The sequence below is a fragment of the Pelobates fuscus genome, chromosome 7, assembly GCF_036172605.1.
Source record: "Pelobates fuscus isolate aPelFus1 chromosome 7, aPelFus1.pri, whole genome shotgun sequence".
NCBI classification, from domain to species: Eukaryota; Metazoa; Chordata; class Amphibia; order Anura; family Pelobatidae; genus Pelobates; species Pelobates fuscus.
The window spans coordinates 116417982-116439116 of NC_086323.1; the positions used below are offsets into that span (position 1 = coordinate 116417982).

Sequence of the window (21135 nt, forward strand, 5' to 3'; positions counted from 1 at the left end):
ACCTAATGGTACCTTGTAGCAGTGCCGCCATCAGGGGGTGACAACCATGACGGTTGTCACAGGCCCGGCAGTCCTGGGGGGCCTGAACAGCTTTGGCAGTCCCGGGCCCCACATTCCCCCTCTGCACATATATATAGCGATGATTGCTATATATATGTGCAGCTGCGGGCCCACGGCTCCCTATACTTGCAGAGGAGGCCCAGCAGACTGCATCTGTATGTTACAGCTCTTTGCTCTTTCTAACTCCCGTGAGACCCGCGGCCGTCAGAGCGTTGCCACGAGTTACCATGGCAAAGCTCTGCGCGGCACGCACGCCGCGCTTGTGTGGAGTTACAGAGAGCAAAGAGCTGTAACATACAGATGCCGTCTGCTGGGCCCCCTCTGCAAGTATAGGGAGCCGTGAGCCCCACCATGCCACCGGACCACCAGGGAATGGAATCTCCCTCCTCCCTGAACCAGGTAAGAAGCAGGCAGGGGGGAATAACATTTATTAAAGTTAATGTGGGGGGAAATGCTCCATTTGCACAACATGCATACACTAGTAAAACACACACTCTGCATTCATTACACTAACACACACTCTGCATTCACTACACTAACACACACTGCATTCACTACACAGACGCACTGCATTCACTACATTAACACACACTCTGCATTCATTACACTGACACACACACTCTGCATTCATTACACTGACACACACACTCTGCATTCACTACACGAACACACACTCTGCATTCACTACACGAACACACACTCTGCATTCACTACACTGACATACACTCTGCATTCACTACACTAACACACACACTGCATTCACTACACTAACACACACACTGCATTCACTACACAAACACACACTGCATTCACTACATTAACACACACTCTGCATTCATTACACGAACACACACTCTGCATTCACTACCCTAACACACTCTGCATTTACTACACTAACACATACTGCATTCATTACACACGAACACACACTCTGCATTCACTACACTGACACACACACTCTGCATTCACTACACTAACATACACTCTGCATTAACTATACACACAGCATCCACTACACAAACATCCTGCATTCACTGTACACACACTACATCCACCACACATTCAAACATTCTGCATTCACTAGACACTGCGTCTAATACACTACATCCCCTACTTCCACTGCATCCACTAAACACATTGTGTAGTGGATGTAGTGTTTGTGTGAACTAGATGCAATGTGTTTAGTGGATGTAGTGGGTGTAGTGTTTGTGTGTACTAGATGCAAACACACACTACATCCACCAGTGGCGTACACATGACCCATGGGGCCCCGGTGCGAAAATTGATCCGTGCCCCCCCCCCCCCCTCGCGCTTACTCTGCGTGGGCCGGGGCAGCAACACATTGCGGCGGGCACCTGGTTGCAGGGCTGCGACCGCGGTATGTACGCCAGTGCATGCAGATGCACACACACTTAAAGGACCACTACAGACACCCAGATCACATCAGCTCAATGAAGTGGTCTGGGTGTCAGGTCCCTCTAGTTTTAACCCTGCAGCTGAAAGCATAGCAGTTTCAGAGAAACTGTTATGTTTCACTGAGGGTTAATCCAGCCTCTAGTGGCTGTCTCACTGACAGCCGCTAGAGGCGCTTCCGCCATTTTAAGACACTGAACGTCCATAGGAAAGCATTAAGTAATGCTTTCCTATGGGCGGTTTGAATGCGTGCGCGGCTCTTGCCGTGCATGCGCATTCGGAGCTGAGAGGCGGAGGGATCCCCAGCGCCATGGGAGTCCGGCGCTAGAGAAAGGTAAGTGCTGAAGACACACACACACACTCTCACGAACAAATGCATACACACTAGCTAACAGACACACACATTTACTGACATAGACACACTCAGCGGCAGACATACATACACACTCACTTACAAAACATACACTCTCACTGACAAACACACACTCACTAACAGACATCAAACAGACTCACTAACACACACACAAACACACTCAGTAACAGACACACACAGTAACACACTCACTGACACTCACTAGCAGACACACACACTCTAACACTCACACCAACACACACTCACACCAACACACACACTCACACTAACACTCACACTCACTCACACTAACACACTCACACTCACACACTCACACTCACACACAAGCTTACACTCACACACAAGCTTACACTCACACACACAAGCTTACACTCACACACACAAGCTTACACTCACACACTTACACACACACACACACACACTAACACTCACTCACACTAACACTCACACACACTAACACTCACTCACACTAACACTCACTCACACTAACACTCACTCACACTAACACTCACTCACTCACACTAACACTCACTCACTCACACTAACACTCACTCACACACACCAACACTCACTCACACACACTAACACTCACTCACACACACTAACACTCACTCACACACACTAACACTCACTCACACACACTAACACTCACACACTTACTCACACACTAACACTCACACACACTTACACATGTTTTTTTTTTTTATTTAATCCCCCCAGCCTCCCTACCTTTTGGAGCGCTGAGGGGATTCCCTGGGGTCCAGTGGTGCTGCTGGGCTCCTAGGCGGGCAGTCAGGCTGGCCGGTGCGCGAGGGAGCACTCTCCCCTGAGTGCTTCCTCTTCAGCTCCCTTGCGCGCCGCGTACTGATACCGGCGCCGGAAGATGACGTCATCTTCCGGCTCCGGTATCAGTGCGGTGCGCGAGGGAGCTGAAGAGGAAGCACTTAGGGGAGAGTGCTCCCTCGCGCACCGGCCAGCCTGACTGCCCGCCGGGTGTAAGCAGGGCCAGCCTCGGGGGGCCCGGAGGTGGCCGGCTCCTGGGCCCCCCAGGAGAAGAGGCTGGCCCAGAGCGTACATACAGGGACCCTGGTATGTACGCCACTGACATCCACTACACAAACACACTCTACTTTCACTATACACACACGCATCCGCTACACACACACACACACTTTGCATTCACTGCACAAACAGTATCTAATACACACAAACACTACATCCATTACACACATTCTAATTTACTTCCACTATACACACCACATTCAGTCCTGCAATATTTTCAGCAGACTAGGTAGGAGTCCTGTGATTGGGCCCGGGGGGGGCCCCAGACCTTGTGCTTTGTCAGGGGCCCCAAAATTTCTGATGGCAGCCCTGCCCTGTAGTATTCTACTAACTAACGGTACCCTATAGTATTCTGCTACCTAGTGGTATCCTGCATATTCACAGTTATGTCTTATGGCATTGAGTTATTGTGAGTTTCTCCAATCAGGTTATTATTCACTCAAATCGCTAAGCAATTTCAGAATAGCATTCCTCATGTTTACCATTGTGCAGTACACAGACACGTCATTGGGGGAGGCTACTGTTGCCATACTGCTTTCTACCTGATCTTTTAGTTGAGTAGGAGCAGATGCAGCACAGTTTAGAAAGACGCGGGTACTATAACAATTTTACATGTTACCATATCGCTATCATTATATGATAGAGAAAAATGATATCCGCACGCGCACACACACACACACAGAAAAACTGTCTTTCTATTCCCCCTGACTTTGAGGGACACCCAGTTTAATGGAGAAGTGGCTTTAAAGAGTAATAGCCGCTTGGCAGCAGAGCAGGGCCACCAGGTTGCTGCCTCATGTCCTGTAGTCTGCATTTGCCGTACAGAGAAAGTGACTGCCGGCCCTGTAACAGTTGACCATCTGTCACTACCCGCCTCCAGGTGTGTACAGAACACAATCTCCAGCAGGTAGGGAGCGGGAACAAGTATAGCTAGTTTGAATGTGCCTGAGTGTGTTTTGTCTGTATGTGCTGATGTGTGATTGTGTGTATGTACCTTTTATATATATATATATATATATATATATATATATATGTGTGTGTGTGTATGTGCTGATGTGTGTATATCTATGTCCTTATTTCTATATGAGCAAGCATTTTCAGAGACATATCTTTCAGGTGTTAGCCGTGAATTTAGAGAGGGATAAATGGTGCAGCTTTTTTTTTTTTAAACTTTGTAATTCCTTTGACAATGCATTAAAACCTGGGATTTCCGAGTCTTTGGGTTACTCCAGAAAATGGACACTTGACATGATCTACACACTGCATTGGATAATGTAGACTCTCCAAACAAGCTTAATGCAAACTAACAAGTATTGCCCTAACATTCAAAGATAAGAATTGATAAGCATTTATAGCCCTGAATGTCCCAGCTAGGATTGATATGCAGTATTAAAGTTGCACTGAAATTTAATTTAATTACATTTTTTACTCTATTTTCACTTATTTTTACTTTTTTGAAAATCATCTTAGCTTTTTTTTTTATTACACAAGAGAAAATAGGTGCAGCTTTTTCCTACGAGGAGATGATATTTGGCAATAGACAGAGCTTAAGCAAAGTTCCATTTCAGTTGCTAAGCTAAATTACTCACAATCCTCTATTCAAAAACTTGAGCAACATGAACAGAGGATATCAAAATGGTGGTGTTTGATTCCAGAGATCTGAAAGAAAAGATAATCGATTTAAGCAGGGGGAGGAACTTGACTGCCATGCTGGATGGTCGATCAGAGAACAAGATCCTAAGGTATTTTCAGAAACCCGCTAGAAATTCTACTTACTTTTGTCTATTACTCGCACAAATCTACTGTGACGTTTGATGGGTGGCAGCTTGAAGTGCTAGGCTTCCTTGCTGTGGCCTTAGTGTGAGTAGCTGCCGATCCTTTGCTCTCTTGCAGCTGTCGAGTTTCTCCTTGAAACTCCTGTTTACCCTCTCCGGACCGATGAGGGTTATCTCGTGGTCACCGCTATGGAGATAGTTGCTGGTTTAAGTCTAACCTGTTTCTGCACACAGAGGTGCAAGACTGTAGCACGCAAGATGGCAGAGCTACCATGTAGCACAAAGGCATACCCACAACTGGAATGTATCCTAGTTGAATATGACAAGTTATGCAAGGGATTCTGGGGTTAAATGAATCAGGGAGCCTCCTCTAAATCCATGAATAGTCACCATTCGGTAAGCATGATAAACATCTGATCTCATGTCAGATCCATCCAATATAAATTACAATGCTTCTCAGTGGATGGGCCTAACTACTTTTGGAGCCACTTAGGCATTAAACCCCTCTCACCGTCCACCCCTGTAGAGGGCTGCTTCAAAACCAACAACCCAGGTTTTAGACATCACTTCCCTTGGGAGAAGACCTGGTGAGAGTTGCTCTGTTGGAAAATTTAACTTTTAAGGTAAGTTACTGAAATGTATATTGAAAACTGTGCTCACCTTGAAAGTTTAATGTTTTCTTAATAATTATGTGTTACTGTAAGCATTGGGAGGGTTATTTAGTCTGTTCTGAGATATAGTCTGAATGGTACTCCTCCTAAATGTTCTAAGCTTAACTGAAAGGAACATTGTGTTGATATCTTTGTTTTGGCCACGAGATGACTTGGCATAGATCAGTGACATGGGTGTCGCTTTCTGATGATAGAAGTAATGCACCTAATGCTTTGTGTGTCTGTGTTTTGCTTTGCAGACTGTTTACAATACTGTAATATGATGGCAAACATTTAGCTTCTTAAAAGGTTTACAAGGGAATTTGTACTAACATGTTCTACATTTCTGGTTCTCAAAAGTAGCTATCAGCCTTGGCCCAACTCTAGAAAAATTCACTATTCCATTTGTTTGCGACTGCTAGACCTTGACTGTGATCAAATCATCCATCTTCATTTGCTTTTGAATTCATGAGCTATCATGTGATTGATAAATGCACAAAACAATGAATTACCTACACAGACAAAAGTAGCTTGTGGTGTGCACTGCAGAATAGTATGTACTTTTTGATTATTAATGATATATCATTCTTCTCTTGTACTTAATACACTCAATTAACATGGCATCCACAGAAACCAATCAAACTCCTTTATTTGTTCCTTTCTTCTCTGTGGCATTTAATATTTATTCATTAGGTGTGCTTTATGCAGGCCCTCCGAACTAACCTTCATTCTACTATTCCTCTGAAAACAGATACTGGTCTCTTGCCAGTGCATTTTATTTCCACATATTACTGTTGGTAACATGAGCTCTCATACTGACTACTGGTATTAGTGTCACCTTTTACTAGTACTGTAGAATGTATTTTTGTTGGTACTCTCGTGAAAGTGTTTGACAATGCATTTCTTTTTTTCTTTTAACAATACTTTATTAAAAGGAATATGCTAATCTCCGTTAAGCCCTCTCTCTGCTGCTTTTGGAAGTGCTTATCCTGTCATGCATATAAAATGACTGTCATTCAAAAATATGTGAATTACAGAATCGCCGTCAGGCAGGTACATCTAATCCGCACATTGTGCCATCAAAGTGTGCTGGAAAATGTTTGGATTAATATAAATGGCAATCATATTATCATGTCTGCTTCTACAGGATTAGATTTGAAACCACTACTTCCACCCACTGTAAAGCGCTGCGGAATTTGTTGACGCAACATAAATAATATAATAACATATTAATAATAATGGTGGAAGGAGCTTTTGGGCGCTGTCCCTACTCTAACTTTCAAAAAAAATTGAGTGATTTGACAAAATCCTGGTCTATCCTGGCATTTAAAGCCCAGGACCAACGCTGCCTCTCAGGTTATGCAGAAGTTTTTATTTATACACTATCCTTGCGAAGTGTCCAAACTTGGAGGATAATAGGCTGCAGGCTCCAGGTGAAGCTCGCTTTATGAAGATTGTGTGGGACTGAATCTTTCACATTACCCGAGTGGTAGCAGAAAGGTCAGACTTTGGGTGCCAGGACAAGTCAACATTGAGATGTCATCCAGTCTCATTAGATCATAACAAGGACAATTATGGTACTCGGACATCGAGAGGCAGATGCTAGCTCAAGGTATGAACCTGCCAGTTCAACCACATTCAAATGATATGCATTGTATCATGATAGGCAGCATACTTTGTGCAGGTTACTGCAAATGTAACTATTGGAGTGACCGTCTTTGTAGTGGGCTGAACAGATTACAGCTACCATCCGTAGAATTGTGGGGTAAAAAGTAGAGACAACTTCCTATATCTATTTTCCTGACTTCCATAGTCCAAAAGCCTAACTTCAACTCATAACTCTACTTCCTAAAACCTCTAGTACATATCTAACCTCTAACCATATTTCCCATAAACTTAAACATAATTATCATAATCTCTAGTCTAACCCTAAGCATAACTCCAGCATCTAACAATACTTTCCATAACTCCCATTTTAACCTTACTTTCTAGCTCTCATAACCTTTGTCTAACACTAATTTCCATAAACCTATATTTCTCACTCAGAAAGAAAAGTAACTATATCACAACCTGCTTGATTGAGAATGATGGTAGTTGCATTCCACAATACGTACAAATGACGCTAAAATGAATGCAACATTATTTCAAAGTACTACTTTTGAACCCACTAATATAATGTTGCCTTTGTCAAAGTGCTCATTATTCAAGTGGTATTCGTTTATGTTGCATTATGTTGCCTGGAGTGTGCCTTTAAGAATATTTTAAGCACCCTAACAATCACCAGTAAATATCAGAAACTCTTGTTTGATCAGGCACTGTTGTATATATTATAAATCATCTGCGTAGGTAATGATGCTTGATTCTGTCATGACAAGTTGATGGTTAGTTCTCACAGACTGTGAAAAGTTTTAATGATTACTGTTTTACTCTAGTATTTACCTTACTATACATTCAAATATGCTCTGCAAACTGATGCATTCTTTCACTATCAACCTCATATTGCTGTACTTCGTAATGACTCCCATCTCTAACTGTGCTAAACATTTGGTACAATTATAAGCAATCTTCAATGGTAACCACTCTACATCCTAGTCCAGGTAGCTAATAATAGGTATCTTAACATATAAATAGCACCTGGCAATGGCGCAGTGGCCAACCCAGATATAGCACAGTTGAGTTACAGTAACTATCTGAGCATTCCATACTTAATAATCAACAATAGGTGAATATTTACTATACATCTTCTAGGTTTGGTATTCGTCAACTAATGTGGTTTAGTTGCTGTCTATTATGACGAGATATATTTTTCCTTCCTCTATTTTTCTAATGTAGATTTTGATCTATCATTTTGAAATCCTAATCCCTTTCACATTTATTGACCAATTTGTTTTTTGGGGGCGACTGTTTGTGTTTCTCCTTGATCAAATAGTGTGCATGTTATAGGGGTTATTTTATTATCAAAAGTGCAATATTCTTTGTTCTGAGGTTTGTAAATCATTGTGTAGTTAAAATGACATCATTTTGGCAGCCAGCTGTGCATGTAAAATGTATAATAAAGACTATTCACTGCCTGCCACAGAGTCACATGGATCGCCACTGCCAAATAACAGACTCAAATATGTATTATATTAACATCATAACATCCACACTTGAATTGCAATGCTCTATAGCAATATGGTTATTTCTCTTTCCAAACTGACTGACTGGATCCTATGCGTGCCTCTCTGTTGGTGATAAAGGTGCTGGATCAGCATGCTTTATTTTGCAGATCTAGCATTTCCACAGATCTCTAATGTTCTCCAGATTCCTGTTTTTATGTTCAGGTTCTTAGAACTCAGAAGCAACATTTTAAACATCCCAAATAACCAATTTAAGAAATCTGTGCAATTATATTTTTAGGAAATTGATTGAATTAGGATATTTGTACATACGTATTGTATTGAGATCCAAGAAATCCAGCACATTGTTTTTAATAAAAAAAATAAAGAATATATGCAAAATGTAACCCTTACCCAAATCAGTGGTACTAACAATGTTGATCTTAGATGTACAAGCTGAAAGCTCGAATCTGGCTTCTTTTGGTTTACTTACTTATTTATTTATTTTTACACTTGCTATAGTTATTATATTAATTGTGTTACTTACTGTACTTTCACAGGTAGTATAACGTGTTCTATTATATTTGTAAAACCTTATTTTGCCGTCACTATTCAGGTTTGCAAGATTCCTTATTTCTAGAATGTGTATGCATTATATATGATGTTTAAAAATGCTGGTTTACTCAATCAGCTTTAAAGCTTTCAAATATTCTTAAAACAGACATTTATTTTCTTTATTTGTATAATAATCTACATTAATTTATGTAAATATTGCCAACACAATCTATGTTCTTTCATAGTTAAAACACTCTGTATATTATTTCAAGCTTAATATAAGCAATGCATATTGTAATATATATATATATATATATTTTTTTTTTTAAAACACATGGATATTTACAGTATACATATATGTGATTGTCAGTCTACTACTCTCTCTACACGTAAAAAAAAAAAAATTATATGTATATAACTTACCTTATAATGTTTTGAGAAATAATCCACCTGGAAAAGGTTATATCCTGTAGTTTATATTGCAGAGGGCATCAGACAATGCATCAGTTCTGTAATCAGGAGCACATTCTACAATTCATGATCCGGTTGGCACTGGGAATGATACTTGAGTAAACTGCTTCTTCAGATTATCCCATTTTAGTACTGAAGACAGATATTAAGAAGACTTGTTACCACTCATATGTTTTTCATCATAGTCTGTACCAGAGCCAAAATCTGAATTTAACTCTACAGGTCCAGTACAGCACTTTGTCAAAGCTGAGATGAAATAGTGGGTGGCATGCTGCCACTGTGAGCACAGGCAGTCCATTCATGGATCTGTCTATCGCACATTTGACTTGTTTTTTCTTTTCTATTTTTCCTTCTTTTTTTTAGTTTTTGTTAACATTCTGTGTCTGAAGTGTTGACGTTAAGATTTGTAATTTAAACATTTTGCCCAATTATTGGAATAATAACACATACAAACCTGCATTATTTGACATGGAAAATAGAGAACATGCATGGTTAATTCTAGCCATATAACACCTCAGCCAGTGTTCATGCTTATAGTTTTACAGTGCATCTTATAGACCAGAAATAGAGAGAATTATAGAACACAAGATTTTATAAATGTATAACACAACATTTATTGTATAAAATGTATAACACAACATTGGTAATGTAAAAGCTGCTCTTTTATCAAGAACAAACTTGAAAAAATAGTCTAATGCAGTATTTGGTAAAATTATATCCTTACCATAAAGTTTTCATTAGCTTTCGTTTCAAGGTTGGTTGAATGTTACATTACAGAAAAAGATACTTTTACACTTCAACTGGTTTAACCATTTTCCAAAGACACATCAAAACCCTTTCTATAAAATCCCAACTGTGCATATAAGGGAGGGAGTTCAGATATAAACTATGAACATGGCATTATGGAAAAAATATACTCAAAAATGTATGCACACTTGGGCAATCATGGAAATATGTCACTTGTTTTATTTTTTTATCACTGCTGCTCTCCTCATATTAAACGTTTTGTTCGTTTTTTGTTTTTTTGGTGATGCGTGAAAATGGAACTGCAACTAAATCAAGGATGACAGTTCCTCTTTAACATCAATAATAGATGGCCTTCCGCTTGAAGTCTGTATGAAAATCTAGCCCATTAAAAATAGCTGTGAATTCACTGGCTCTTCAAATGATAAATATGAGTTACAGTTAAAATTATCACAGAGACAAACTGGTATGTGCTAAGAGTACGCTTTTAGAAAATAACGACACTGTTTCTGGCAGGTATCATTGGATTTCTGTATCATAGATGTTTAAATAATGTTAAATATTATTTTCTGTAGAAGATAATCCGGTAAATGTAGAAATATAAATATTTATTATTCTAATGTATATATTATATATTTTTTGTGTCATTATAAGAAGTCAAAAATATTGTAAAGATTTACGATTTAAACTTTTAAAATAATTCTTTATGCTCCGTAAAAAAGTAATTTCAATGCATTTGTTATGGTACCAGCTGGTCCCTGGCACTTCCTTACAATTAGGGGGGAAAAGGTCCATGATTGGTTTAACCACAAAATCTGTGCTCCAGCACTGGATCGCTCTACCCTGCTTTCCTTCCGCTTTCTGGAATTCTTCAGAATGGAAAGCTTGGGTAGCTTCAGGTAGGGGTACCATTGATTGTCTTAGCGTGGCCTACTAACACTCCAATCCAGTCAATAACTTTAAGCTGAAAAACAGCTTGAAAAAGTCCTACCACTACCACAACAAAGCAAGAGAAAAACCTCCGTAAGTTGAATATACTATCATGTTCAATGATGAACAATCCTAGCTTTGTGGAGTGCACCATTTACCTTCTGATAACACCATTTAGTGGACTTAGATTTGTTTTGTTATGAACTGCAATTCGTCCAATTCTGGGTCGGATGAATATTCATATTCCTGAACTCCAAACTGAAATGTAGAAATGAACGTTTTAATATATGTCAGGATCCTTTAGCCATTTATATGCACCATGCTACAGGCAGTGTCTGAAAACCAACTGTTGGTCTCTGTGGCCTTCCCTGCTTCAATCCCTGCACAGAAGAGAAAAGACCACAAAGACAGTTTTTAATCACTGTCTAACCCAAGGTGCATGTATATGGCCGAATAATCCTGTATATATACATATATTAAAAGTAGGGATGATTATATTTTGAATTTTCTTTTAAATTGTTTAAAACTTTTTTCAATACTTGGTGAAAGGATTATTATAGTTTATAGGTGACATTTGTCATATAATAAATATGCAATATATAAATATAGATTTTTAATACTACTCTTTATTCCACTATTGATTACTTTACAAACGTGCTTTTGGTTTGTCTGATTAGTTTTCCCCCAATTTTGTTTTCTATATCAAAATTCAGCCAAAGTGATTCGGCTGAAACAAATTTTCACCATCTGCCGTTTAGCAGTTAGAGCATCACTGCTGATCAGGTGTATGCTTTAAATAATGCAATATATCCAATATCATGTGCAATTTAAATATTGCTGCTTTGTTTGTAAATGGACTCATTATATAGTTAAGTACGGAAATATTGTGACACTGACACAAGTTTTGTTATTTCGGCAGTTTACCAAAATAAATTTAAGTTCTAGTTCAATAATGAATATGGGCTTAAAGTGCAGTCTCACATCTTTAATTTGAGGGTGTTCATGTCAAAATTAGAGGAAGTCTTTAGGAATTACAGCTCTTTAACCCCTTAAGGACCAAACTTCTGGAATAAAAGGGAATCATGACATGTCACAAATGTCATGTGTCCTTAAGGGGTTAATATGTAGCCCTCTCTTTATCAAGGCACCAAAAGTAATTGGACAATTGACTCAAAAGCGGTTTCATGGACAGGTGTGGGCTATTCCTTTATGTCTTCATCAATTATTATTATTGCCATTTATATAGTGCCAACAGATTCCGTAGCACTTTACAATATTATGAGAGGGAGGATTTAACTATAAATGGGACAATTACAAGAAAACTTACAGGAACTATAGGTTGAAGAGGACCCTGCTCATACGGGCTTACAGTCTATAGGAGGTGGGGTATGAAACACATTAGGACAGGAAATGGCAATCAAATAAGGTGGGAGTGAAGCAGAGCTGGAGGAGAGAGTAAAGCACTGCCCTATAGGAGAGAGCAAGAGACAGGTGTGTAAGGTAGAGGTTACTCTGGAACGCCATAAGCTTTCCTAAAGAGATGGGTTTTAAGGCACTTCTTAAACGATTGAAGACTACGGGAGAGTCTGATGGGGGTAGGCAGGCTATTCCATAGGAAGGGAGCCGCCTGCGAGAAGTCCTGCAAGCGCGAGTTGGCCGTACGGGTGCAAACAGCGGTCAGGAGGTGGTCACGGGCAGAGCAGAGGGAACGAGGAGGGGCATACCTATGGATCTGTGAAGAGATATAAGAGGGGCAAGAATTGTTCAGTGCTTTATATGTATGGGTTAGCACTTTGAATTGACTCCTATAGAATACAGGAAACTAATGTAAGCACTGACAGAGGGGTGAGGTGTGAGAGGACCGACTAGAGAGGAAAATAGCGAGAGAGGACGATGAAGGGATAGCGAGAGAGGACGATCAGTATTAGGAGGAGGAAAGACAAGGAGTTCAATTTTAGAGAGATTGAGTTTCAGAAAGCGGGAGGACATCCAGTCAGAAATGGAAGAAAGGCAAGCAGTGACACGTTGCAGGATGGCATGGGAAAAGTCTGGTGAGGAGAGAGATATATTTGGGTGTCATCAGCATACAGGTGGTAATGGAATCCAAAAGAGGCAATAAGTTTGCCAAGAGAGGCAGTATAAAGAGAAAATAGAAGGGGACCAAGGATAGAGCCTTGGTAACTCCAACCGAGACAGGACGAGGGTAGGAGGTATTCTTAGAATAGGAGACACCGAATGAGCGTTGGGAGAGATAAGAGGAAAACCACGAGAGGACAGAGTCACAGAGACCGAGCGATTGAAGAGTTTGAAGGAGGAGAGCCGCGGGGTCAGAGCGTTGCCATGGTTTACCGTGGCAATGCTCCGCGCGGCCGCAAGACTTACACTGTGAGCTGACAGGGGAGCTAACCGGACCGGCGCGGAGGAGGAGGGAGCTGACAGGAGCTGCAGGAAAGGCAAGTAAACGCTTCCTGCCAGAACCCTCCTACAAAGCACATCCACTGGACCACCAGGGAATGAGAGCCCCCCCTCCCTACCATGTATCAAGCAGGGAGGGGGGACAAAAAAATATAAATAATAATAAAATAAAATAATAATATTTAAAAAAATAAAATAAAATAAAAAATCATATAACAAAAAAATTATTAAAATAATAATTAAAAAAAATAATAATAAAAATTCCCCCCCACCCCCCCAAGGCTCTGCAACACATACACAAACACACACTGCATCATATACACACACTGCACTCATACACACACACTGCATTCATACACACACACTGCACTCATACACACACACTGCACTCATACACACACACTGCACTCATACACACACACTGCACTCATACACACACTGCACTCATACATACACACACTGCATTCATTATATACACACACTGTAAATAAATATTCAATTAATATAATTTTTTTAGGATCTAATTTTATTTAGAAATTTACCAGTAGCTGCTGCATTTCCCACCCTAGTCTTATACTTGAGTCAATACGTTTTCCCAGTTTTTTTGGGTAAAATTAGGGGCCTCGGCTTATATTTGGGTCGGCTTATACTCGAGTATATACGGTAGTCAAAAGAGCTCTAAATGCAAGTGAAACAGGGCATCCTTAGGCAGCAAAAAAAAAAATCCAACAGAGAGAGAGCAGTAACATTAGGAGTGGCTATATCAACAGTTTAGTACATTCTGAGGAAAAAAAGAGAGCACTTGTGAGCTCTGCAACTCAAGAAGGCCTGGATATTCATAGAAAACAACAGTAGTGGGTGGTTGTAGGATCCTTTTCCATCGTAAAGAAAAACCCCTTCACAACATCCAGCCAATCCAACACTCTCCAGGCATATCATTATCTTAGTCTACCATAAATCGAAGACTTCATGAGAGCAGAAATACAGAGGGCTTTGCACACAAAGTAATAACTATAGTCTAATATGCCTAGGCCATAAGACCAAAGTAGGTCCTTCAGTATAAAAAAAAAACCAAGATATATAAATTAAACTTTTTTGAATAACTCAGTTCTCAAAAAAGGGGACTTCCAAAAAACACCATTAAAAGTTACGTCATATCCTGGGAGCAATTCTGGAAGAGCAGGAACATCAGAGCTCCCTAGCACCACCACCTACCCCCCCTACTCTATATCTGTTGGCAGAATAGGCCGTCCATGTTAGCAGGTTCCTACTCTGCTTTCGTGGATATGTCTGTCGTGGGGGTGCTCGAAGGTGGCAGGCCAGCCAACTCATGGGCCCTTTGTGACTGGCGGAGCACAGTGGGTCCAGTAGCACTCGCGACCTTTTCGACCGCTTAACTACAGCACACTTAACTACAGCACACCAAAATACATTCAGCACTCAGGAACTTTGGCAATGCTGGTTTCTTTTCAACTATAGGCTTCAATTTAGTATTGTTGAATATGCTTTTCAATTGAGTTCGTATTTTTGGATACACTTTTAACATTCTTTCATATTATGAAAAATATATAAAAAAATATTTTTTTTTTAAAATTTGTAATATATATTTTTTTTTTGTATATGATTTATTTTTGACATTTTAATATTGACCCCAGTGAGGTCAGTGAAATCCGCTTGTGTACTGGGCTTGCGTGTGATTTCACGAGTACACACAAGGAAGGACAAAAGGATCTCCAGATGTGAGTTTAACTGGGTCCAGGGAAAAGGAATATGGGGGGTGACGTTGGAAGCGGGCTAGAGGAAAGGAATCCGTTGGCTAGGATTTGAGTGTTCAACAAGTTGATAAAGTTGCTTTAAAGGATACCTGCACTTGCATTTTCACTTATACCCTTTTGAAGTGAAAATACAAGTACAGGTACCCTTTAGCATGTCAGCATCACTGAGGAGGTTTGCCATATATGAGGTGTAACACCCACGGACAAGAGAAATTAAGGCATACAAATGAGGTATTGTGAGTAAATCTGATCCCCAAATACATTAGATACATAATATATCATACAGATTCATGATGTATTCAATGTAAAATACAGATTTAGCCAAAATTAAAATCATATTGGAAAGTGAATACAGGTTTACTTTAAGATAAGATTAATGTATATGACAAAGTGCTTTAAAATGCTCACAACTCGAAGGTGCGGAGCCTAACTGCCGAGACAAGCAGAAGCACAATCCTAAAGCTCCGAGCGAAAACCGAGAAATTGAACCTAAATACAGCATACATCGCCCTCACGAACAACTATACAAGCGTGGGAATACCCCTAGCCATATGGGTCGGAAAAATAAAAAACCGACGGCGGACAAACGTGCTCCAGGGCTGACAATTGGAGACATGTGGCGGAAAGCACGCGGCACGGGCGAATCCAACATGGCGGCTCTCCACGGAGGCGACTCGGATTTCTTTTCGGATGACTGCTCTGGGGATGCAGAGGATGATTACCCCCCAGCTCCAGCCCCAAAGCAGAAGGTGAATCCTAACAAACCAAGAGCTGACATGGATGCCGACCTGGTAACCACCGGGGTATTAAAAGCATTACTAGCAGACCTGCAGAAATACATCCTCACGGACGTCACCGCTTTGAGAGGCGAGCTGCAGGGCCTGACAGGCCGCATATCAACACTGGAGGTCTCCTCCCAAGATAACCAACAGCACATATCCTCACTACAGACGGCTGTACAGGATCTGCAACGCCAGAACCTACTACATGAACGGCGCTTTGCTGCCCAAGAGGATACCAGAAGGAGACATAATTGAAAGGTCAGAGGGATCCCAGAAGAGATGCCAGAGGCGGAGTTGCCGCAGACACTCAAACGAATGTTGACGGCCATACTACCCTCCAGCCAGGCTAAGTCCATCACACCCACTGACTTTTTCCGGGTCCCCAAACCTCCCAGGGCCCCAGCCACAGCCACAAGGGATACCATAATCACCTTCAGGAATGGGAAGGACAAATCGGCGATCCTCGCTGCCCTCCGAGGTAAAACCCCACTGCAGTTTGAGAACATGCACCTGACCTTTTACGCCGACCTGTCCGGAGGCACCCTGGCACAACATACATTACTGGCGACCCTCCCAAACACTCCTCGTACAACAAGGAGGAAACACGCACCAGATCCACGACGCTCGGGACACAGCAAATCTCCTGCGAACCTTGGGCCTTCCACAGAACCCACACACCCAAGAGAGATCCCAAGACCATACCTCCCCAACCCGCAGCTGAGACACGGCACGAATTGCCACGTTTGTACCAAGAAATAATACGCCAGACGCCTACGCCTCTATCACCACATAAACGGGGGTTACAAGCACTCCCACTTACCTGCACAGCACCATGAACCGCCCTGAGGGTCTCGAAACTCTCGTAGAGCAGCTCAACATGCCGCTGGACTATTACCCAACTGCTGTTTCCTGGTTATTTAATCCACAGACCGCACAAAATACCCCTGGCTGGGGGCCTTAAACACCCCACCGCGATGCGGCACACTCGACAACCAGTGGGCTCCAATTCAACGGACAATTTTCAACTGTTCCCTGACGATAACAAATCTGAAGCACACCAAAGCCACAGCCTGACGCACCGGAGACTCACTCCAGCCTATGGGGACCTCCTGATTGGGGCATGAACCCTAACACTGAGGCCCACATGTACTTATCACAAGCGGTTACAGAGCCTGATGCGGACATGGAGAGCTTCAGCCCAAGTGGCCATCCACGGGTCCCCCACGTCCTAGACCCTCCTACCGCTGTGCGATCCACCTTCGCTGTTCAGGTTATGGTGCTTCTGCACGCTTATACCGGGACTCAAAAGTCTGTTTATATGTCTTGATTTTCATCATACAATCACCATATTAGATACAGCATCACACATTGGTAACGATACACATGCTTCCCTAAACTCTAATGCCCATCCTGTTAGGCCTTGACACACCCTGGGACGTTTATTTATGCCTTACACGATGTGCTAATATATAGGCCAAACAAGCTGCAAGGCCAAAGTTTGTACCACAGCGCTTGATCCGAACAGGGTTGCTTGGCTATCGGAGTGGCCTGTAGATTCTTCACCACTGTATAGACACATCCCATCTTCTAGGTAGCGTAATTCACGTTATGTCCATAGATAGCGAGAGGGGGACACATGCCAGGACTTGAGTAGCGAACACATAGGGGGTATCCGATGTTGAGATATATCCACTCCCCGTTAATTATTACCGAGACCACTTTAGCTTCACTTGCTTTAAACCGTTTATTCTCTATGGTTAATGCTTAAACACGCATAATCCTGAGTAATGCTATACTGTGATTGTTTCCAAACCTAGACCAGTTACCTAAGCAGCACCAGCTTGCCTAGCTAGGCATCCAGACCGCACACCACATCGGGACGCATAGATTATCTGCCTATAGTGTACAAAGAACAGCACATTAAAGTGTCCATAATTACAACTCCGGCAGCTAACTACCATAGGAGCGCAGCTGGCTCGCTTACCCCCTCCTCCCCCCAACTGCTAATTTTAACAATCGCCAGGTATGAGGATCGTCATGTATGAGCCATTCGTATCATCCCTCACTTAGACAGTTATACTCTGATTCTAGACCTATACCGCTACTTTCTAAGCCTAAACAAATTGTCTTCTCGTTACTGCAACCAAAAAATTTGCATTGTACTTCACTGTCATGCCAATGTTGTTTCACTACTCTATAGCGGGTACATGCTGTTGGGGCATGGCATACGCATTTGCATTTGTTATCCTTTATGCACTCAAAAATAAAGAATTTAAAATGCTCACAATTCATTCTTTGAATCCTTTTTTTTTTTTATCATGTTTTACATATTGGACAGAGTTTGATATTAATAATCAATATCAAAACACTTTTATATCTGCTTATGTTGTTCTCTGGCTGACCATTACTTGCAGCTTGTGAAAAGATCAAGTTTGTTTTGCAACAAGATTTTTTTTAAACCATTTCAGGCACTTTTTTGTGATTCCTTTCCTTTCTGAAAAAATGGAAAATATTTTAATGACTGGAAAAAAATATCTGCTTGTTATGATTTTAACATTTAATAAAAGTATATTTTCTAATATTAACCTTTAGACGCCATCAATCGTATTAGACTCGAAATTCATTAGGTCAATTTACCTATTTTAGTATTGCTATTGAATTGGATTGATTTAACAGTAGCTTAAAGGAACACTCTAGGCATTGTATGCTATAGCAATGTAGTGGTAATGGTGCCATTAAGGTAGAGGCATAATTCTCCAGTTTTTTTGTAAAACATTTTTGTGTATTTTGACCAAAAACAGGGGTCCCTAAGGCACTGTTCATTGGCTGAGCAGGTGAGCTGACATTCTCAGCCAATTAATGGCTTTAAAAATATGGACAAAATTAAAGAAATACTATAGTGCAGGGCTTGAGAATTTTGCTTGGAATCTAGGAGCCAGCTAAAAAAGTTAGGAGCCAGTTTTTCCTGGCCAAATATATACTTCTTAAAGAGACACTGTAGTCACCAGAACCACTGTTGTTCTAAAGTCTATATCCTGTCCCTGGACACTTTTCAATGTGTTGTTTCAGACAAAAGGCAGTGTTTCCATTGCTGGCTGGTGACACCTCTAGTAACAGTCACTTAGACAGCCTCTAGAGGTGCTTCCTGGGTTAGTGCTTCACACTGTGCAGCAGCTACATTAATGCTCCCAATATGGATGTATTTATTCAGTGAATCTGAAGAAGTTTATTGGTGCAGAGCACAGAGAGAGCGTTGTGCCACTCATGCACAATAATCTCCCAATGCTATTCTACGAGGAAACATTGGATGGACTGAGATTGTCAAGATGATCTCAACCATGAAGGTGGAGCCAGTCACAGCGTCACCAACACGACGTGGGGATAAAGGTAAGTAAAAACACCTTTCCCATGTAAATGGAGGGGGCTGGTAGCCTAAACATACACACTCACTGACCAAGACTCACACTCACTCACAGACACACACACAAACACTCAGAGACAGACCCCCTAAATATATATAAAAAAATATCTTACTTTTATTCTATTCTGCTGGTGCTGGCTCTTCCCCTGATCTGCCTCCTTGGCTGACATCACATGTGATAATCTTAACTTATCACAATACTGATTATCTTAGCCAAGGAGGTGGGTCAGAGGCGGAGCCAAACACTGCCCTGGCCAATCAGCATCTCCTTTATAGAGATGCATTAAATCAATGCATCTCTAAGAGGAAAGGTCTCTGAAAAGGCAGTGTTTACAACAAAAAGCCTACAGGAACTGACTATACTCATCAGAACAACTACAATAAGCTGTTGTTGTTCTGGTGACTGTAGTGTCCCTTTAATCCTGCTAATGTGGGAGTGTCTGTGTCAATAGGTGGGCCAAGGCATGGGAGCCTTAAGGACCTTTTCTTTTGATCAAATCACTCAAATGCTTTGACCAAGAACTGAGGGTTAACACATGTACCCTAATGGCACTATAAACCCTACATTAGTATGTGTTGGTTTTGGCTCTTAGACCCACCAAAGTGAAAGTTATTTGAGTTATTGTCCGTTCTTTGTATTCTCATGTTCCCTGTCTTAGTTTGTTGTTCTTTAAAACAGGTCAATAAACATAACATTAAAAATATGGGAAGTGGCAGTTCCTGTTTAATGCTTAACTTCCTACAATCCTTTTCTGTAAGAAGGGTCATGACTGCTTCACAACAAAAAGTTATACAAAACAACCAGTTCCTGTACTCCTCTTCCCTTGCATAAAATGGCTTCATTACATTAACAATAATATTTTTTTCCAACCACCTACTCTGGTGGGACAAACTTTTATGAAGTTCCATATGTAACAGTAAAGTTATTTTCATGTTCCCAGCCATGATGATTCACTGGGGACAAAACAATCCTATCTGGCATTGATAGGCACAGACTATTCTGTCTGTATTTTCAATTACAGAGAAAACGTATTGCAGTAGGTAATGTGATGGGACTTTGGGAACATCTTGCGTTTGTGCCATACATATGACTCATTGTATGATAGAAATAAATAAAAGCATTTTTTCACGAACGGCAAAGCCAGCTGTTGCTGGAATTACAAGAGGTGTTTAGTTATTGTTTGGCACGTGCGTTTGTTTCTGTCTTTCATCTTTCCTCTTATTGCCATATGTGTCTTGTTTACAGAATTTCTTTTTTTTTTTTTTTTTTTCTTCTATAAACCAATAAGTTCACTTCAAACAAACAATTTTTGGGGTAATTCTGTTTGTAGTTTTTCCCAGCTGCACTAGTATAAAATTATATATTTAGGATGTACCTTACTTTCTTAACGAGACATGTCCAACCAGTCTCTGTTACATGTAAATAGAGTAACAGTAGTTAACCGAGATGCTAGGTTTCAACTGGCTGAAAACACACAAAGCTTTCTGTTCACAATTTAAAACTGTAACATAAGCTTCTTTCCTAAAATCAAAATAGGAAAAGTTGTTCTGAAATCTGCAGATTAAAGAGTGTCTAACTTGAACTACATTGGGAATCCTTTCAACTTTGCC

At 40.9% G+C, this 21135-nt stretch overlaps 2 protein-coding genes across 5 annotated transcripts in view; one reads left to right on the forward strand and one right to left on the reverse strand.

Moving 5' to 3' along the window:
• Window positions 1-9632, reverse strand: part of ASPN (asporin) — a 34472-nt gene extending 24840 nt beyond the window's left edge. Inside the window, exon 1 of the mRNA XM_063426479.1 lies at window positions 9410-9632. The gene's annotated coding sequence lies outside the window, so the exon portion shown is untranslated. The remainder of the gene's footprint in view (window positions 1-9409) is intronic.
• The window catches only part of CENPP (centromere protein P), a 348698-nt gene that overhangs the window by 207913 nt on the left and 119650 nt on the right, over window positions 1-21135 (forward strand). The gene's annotated exons all lie outside the window — the stretch shown is intronic.